The sequence below is a fragment of the Trichechus manatus genome, unplaced genomic scaffold (genome assembly GCF_000243295.1).
Source record: "Trichechus manatus latirostris isolate Lorelei unplaced genomic scaffold, TriManLat1.0 scaffold00142, whole genome shotgun sequence".
NCBI classification, from domain to species: Eukaryota; Metazoa; Chordata; class Mammalia; order Sirenia; family Trichechidae; genus Trichechus; species Trichechus manatus.
Window position 1 is genome coordinate 7324996 of NW_004444078.1, and position 5972 is coordinate 7330967.

A 5972-nucleotide genomic window follows, 5' to 3' on the forward strand; every position below is an offset into this window, starting at 1 on the left:
TGAGCTGATCTCAGGATTCTTTGTTTGTCTTTGGTTTTGATGAGTGTGATTATGATATGCCTTGGTGATTTTCTTTTGGGGTCTATCCTATATGGGGTTCATTGAGTTTCTTGGATGGCCAGCTTTTCATCTTTCATGATATTGGGGAAATTTTCTGTCAGCAGTTCTTCAGTGATCCTCTCTGTGTCTTCTGTTTTCTCCCCCTGTTCTGGGACTCCAATGACTCGAAAATTTTTGCTTTTGATTTTATCCCACATAACTCCCAGGGTCTCTTCATTTTTCTTTTTTTTTCTGAGTTTTCCGCAGACAGAGTTGTATATAAGTGTTTGTCTTCAATTCCACTGATTGTGTGTTCCACCGTTTCAGATCTGCTTCTCAGCCCTTCTATGAAACCGTCCATTTCTGAAATCTTGTTGTTTATCTTTTGTATTTCTAATTTTTGTTTTTGTATAATTTCTAGTTGTGAATTTATTTTGGCATTTTGTTCCTGCATTATTTTCCTGAATTATTCCAATTTTTTGTCTGTGTTTTCTAAGAATTTGTCTATTTTTTCCTCATTTTTGTCTGCTTTTTGCTTCAGCTCTTGGAGAATTCTGAGTATTAGAGATTTAAATTCCCTATTAGTTAGTTCTAGTGCCTTTTCTTCCCCTGGGAATTCATCTGGTGTTTTTTTTGGATGCCTATTGGAACCATCCTGTCCTGTTTTTGTAAATGTTTTGATATTGTCTGCTATCTTCGGGGCATTCAGTAGTTATTTTTCTCATTTATTGATCGTAGATTCGTTTCATCCCTTTTTTTTAAATTTGGCTATGACTGAGCAGGCAGGCTGTGTATTCTTTGTTGTTTGCCCGTCTGTGGGCACAATACCTGTCACCTCCTTCTCCAATTGGCAGGGTCAGTCACTCAAACATGGTACCCCAGGGTAGACCTAGCTGAAGAGGAGCACTGGGACGATTGGTTTGTGGCACTCACTTCAGCCACCAGGGTGGGTTGGCAATTAGTGCAGGGCAGGCTCCAGTAGGCTGCACCTGTGCCGCTTGGTGATGTGATGTTAAGTGCACAGTGCAGGTAGGCAGGATGTAGCAGGGAGATTGTTATGTGTGGAGCTAAGATGGCTATGGGAGATATGAGAGAGGAACAGGAGCCGAAAACATACAAACAAACAAAAAAGAATGCTAGGGGAGCTTGCCTTTGGAGTGGAGAGATGAGAGACTATGAAATGGAGAAAAACAGAAAGGGGAAGAGGAAGAAAAGAAAAGAATGAATAAATAAGAATCAGAAAGGTTAAAGGACCACAAAGTCCCCAGGGGTCCCACCGGTGCAGCTATGAGGTATGGGGAAATCACTCTCAGGTGTTGCAGTACAGACTGGCTAGAAGGCGCAGAGGCATACAACGCCAGGTATTCAAGGAACAGAAAGAGAAGGAAGATATAGAGAGATGAGAAACCAAGCAATGAAGAAAGACAAAAAGGGAAAATGAGGGAAAAGAAAACAAAACAAATTGAAAAAAAAAACAACAAGAAAGGCCCCCAAAAAACACAGAAAAAAAAAACCAAACAAACAAAAAAAGAAATTCCCTCAGGGATCACTCTGCACGTCTGTGCAAGCCGAGGGGGTAGGTTTCAAGCCACGCAGCACTGCCAGCTCAGAACAGGCTCCCAACTCAAGAAAAGGAAAAGAAAACAGACACACAATTCAAAACAAACAAACGAAGAAAAGCCCCGGGATCCCACCAGTGCGGCAACCCAGACCAGGAAGCAGCTCCACACTTGAATGGAGCTCCGCAGCCCCTCAGGAAGAAGCAAAGATGGCACACGGAGCCATGTATTTGAGTGAAAGAAGGGGGAGGTGGTGAGAGGTAAGGAAGAAATCAAAAGAAGCAGAAAAAAAGCAACACCAGCATCTAACAAATGGCACTCAGAGAGCCAGCTAGTGTGGGCTGGTGGAATCCAAGTAGCCGGTACTTCTCAGACAAGAGATTATGGCCACGGGAAGCAGAGGAGACTGAGTGGGGGTGAAGAAGGGTGGGGGGTGGGAAAGCATTTATCGCAAATTACCGGTTGATTTGTCTCCTGCTGGAAGCTCTGTGAAGCTGCTTTCTCATAACCCCTGTTTACTGGTCTCCAATAGGAGTCCAAGATGGTGGTTCCGTGCTGTTTTAGCTGGTAGGGGACCTCTGCATGAATCTCTGCTTGCTCTCCGTTCTCTGTCAGTTTTCTGACTCCATTTGGTGCTTGGCTGAGTTCTTTATCTCTTCATTTGATGTTTCAGGGTTTCAGGATTGTTTTCTCTGTTCAGCTTAGTTTTTCGGATCTTGGCTATGGAGGGACGGCATGGTGCTTCTGCCTAGAGGGCCATTTTCAAAAGGATTTTTGATGGCAATGCTTTCACGTATTTCTTTTGCACATGGTCAAAGCTAGTCTGCTTATGTTTTTACAGTTTTATATTTTATCATATTGAAGTCCGAGATCCTGAAAGAAGTGATGGCAAATACCATGTCTCACTCTTTTTGTGGAATGCCCTTGATTTTAGGTTTTCTGCCACAGGAGCCCTCTGTCTTACATTCAGTAAGTTTCATGACCTTCCTAGCATCTATTCACTTTTTTTGCATGGTTATATACCTTAAGATCTGTATAATTCAAACCAAAGACTCTAACCCAGGCTACTTTTCCCACTTCAGCACTGTTTATTCTTCTCATTGCTCACTCTGCTCTAGCATTTGCTAATCTGGCCTACCGTTCATTAATTAGCCCAAAGATATTCCCATCTCAGAAAGTTCATACTTTTTGTTTCTTCTCTCTTGAATGCTTGTCTCCCATCTGTGTTCAACATCTTCACATTAAAGAAGCTTTCTTTAACTACTCTAGCTAAAATATTTCCCTGTCCCCTCAGTGTCTACTTTACTCTCTATCCCTTTCCCCTGCTTACTTCTCAACATAACACTTATTACCTCCTGATAGCACATTGCATATTTACTTATTCATTTCTTGTTTTCTTCTCCTAATGGAGTATAAGTGCCAAGACATCTGGTACTGCCTCTTTTTCCCCACCATCGAATCTCTAGTTCTTGTATCATAGTATATGCTTAATAAATATTTCTTGAGTGCATAATTGAATAAATGGTTGTTTCTTTACATAAGAACTTACCAAGATGTTGGAAGGATGCTTTCCTAACATGACTTAGCAAACACTAGGGTTGAAATAGAATAAAGACAGGATTAATACACAATGAAATGGTAAATCATAGAAATATACAAAAAAAGGATCTTCTTAGGAGACACACAACTCTAAGAGTGAATAATTATCCTACTTAAATATATCACAGAATCATTTTTTTAATGTACAGTTAATAAAAATACTTGAGCCTCGGCACCTGAAATTTTTCAAATCATGTTTCTCCAAAATAAGATATTCATAAATAAAAACAAATTCTAAGTAGAATTTTCTCATTACTCAAGAAATAAAAAGAAAAGTAAAAAAATAAGAAAGAGATAAAGGATGGTAGGAAGAAAGAAAAGAAGGGAGGGAGAGAGGAAGGGAAGGAGGAAGAAAGGAAGAAAAGAAGGGAAGGAGGAAGGGAAGTAGGGAGGGAAGAAGGAAGGAAGAAAGTAAGGAAAGAAGGAAAGTTGCATAAACTAAGGAGCACCAGTCAAGTGGTCTTCTTGGAGCTAGAAATTATTGCTTCTTTGCACTTAACTTGAAAATGCACCAGATCCAGGGTTCAGGCCTATATTCTAGATGGGCTTGTTTGCTCTTGGTCCCACAGAGGCTGGAGAAATCACATCAGTGGAATATAACACCTATGGCCTTGAAATATAAGACTACCTATTTAGAGTTTTGTCATAATAAGTGATGATTCTCTTTATTTGCTAGACCCAAAGAATTTATTACTTCTTTTATATGGCAGTGAAAAGAAAACTTAAGAATGTCAAGATATAATTACAACCAAAAAAAAAATTTTTTTCTATAGTGCCTTTATTTCTACCCAAATTAATTTCAAGCAATTATCAAATATAATTTGCACTGGTTTTAAAACCATTTTGAAATATTTTGTTTTTTTCAAATAGTGACAGTACATGTAACCCAATTCTTTGAGGAATAGTTACATGGCAAAAATTCAAAATTCTCCATACATTTAAAGTAAGATTCTCAAAGTTCTCTTTAATACCACCAGAAAATGGAAAAATTGAAAGATATCCATAGGCAAGCTCATCTTTTATGTGTGGAAACACTTCTTGGCAGTGTGCTTACTGTTTTTGTTTGTTTGCTTAGTGATCAAATTCTCTAGACCTGTAGATTCCAAGATCACTTTGAAGTATTCAACTTTCAATATTATATAAAGCAGCCTTTTTTTATTTTTAAATAAGCGAATAGCGTACGCGTTTTGTGTTGCAGCTATTGTGTGGAAACAACATTTAGTTTGTTATCATGAGACTTGCATTCAAATGGCATCTGTAAATGTAACTGCTAGTTATGTGACCTTGGTCAAATCATATAATTCCTGTATCTGTAAGGTTCATTTTTGTCTTTTAGAAAGTGAACTAATCTTTCATAGAGTTAATGGAAAATAGGAAGGTGATAAAATATTTGGAAACATAAAATATATTTTTTGTCTCATTGCAGATACTCAATAACAGTGAGTTAAACTAATTATTTGGTTGCTTTATGTCAACATGCTAATTTACATTATCTGAAGTTTCTCATCTTTTTTTAATTAAAAATTTCAGGGTAGATGTGAAGGCTGTCTTCAACACAACCACCTTTTATGTCTTAAAAAATGTTTCTCCTAACTTTATCAAGGTCAGCACAGCATATAAACTATTTTAACATGTCAACATGAAATTCCTGAGAGGATTAAATTGTTTAACATTGAAAAATGAGTTAGTTAATGTTCAACTCATAAGGTAAATTTTATGCTTGGAATGTTTTTCTGGAAGTAAAACAATATGATAGCACTTATAGACAAATGTTGCTTACTTTCCAGTTCTACCTGGAGCCAGTTGTGCCATGCTGCAGTAACGTTTTCTTTATGCCTGAAAAAAGTATTGCTGAAGAACTAGAAACAAATTTTATTTTCGTTTAAAGAACTCAAATTTTGTTGCCAAGGGCATAAAGCCAAATAATGTGGGCAAGTGGGAAAAGATTCGTTACGCTTCCTAGGCTCTTCTTTGGGTGCACCTTTGGTTTCAGCAGAAATGCTGTAACGTGTCTCTCCCTTAAGACTTCATGACATCAACTATTCATACGGAAAAGTAAAAGGGAAAAACAATTTATTTTTTTCAAAACATTTACTTTGTATTTCCTTACAAGAGATTGTGAAAAGAAGTCTAGAATTTGCTTGAACTACTGTGTTTGATTGTTGCTGGTACAAGAAGAAAAGTATCAATAGTTCATTTTGTAAAGCCCATTTCCTGTTATAGGTGTCCCTTGGTATCCGAGGGAGATTGCTTCCAGGGTCCTCACAGATACCAAAATCCTGGGATGCTCAAGTCCCTTATATAAAATGGCATATTATTTGCATATAACCTACACACATCCTCCCATAAACTTCTAAATCATCTCTAGATTACTTCCCATAAACTTTAAATCATCTCTAGATTACTTATAGTACCTAATACAATGTAAATGCTATGTAAGTAGTTTGTATAAGGTATTGTTTAGGGAATAAGGACAAGACTTGAGGCAAAAAATGGTGGGAGGCTACAGCAGGGTATGCCTACACATCACTTCATTTGAGTGGATTCACCGTAGTGCTAGGCACGAAGCAAATTCAAGTTTTACTTTTTGGAACTTTCTTTTTTTCCCTCAAATATTTTTGATCCACAGTTGGTTGAATCCGCGTATACAAAATATGCGTATATGGAGGGCCAACTGTATTTGCTACAGAGATAGGTTCCACATCTAATTGTGTTTGTGTACACAATTGATTTGCATGAAAGAAGATAACATATATGGAAAACTCAAGAGGAAAA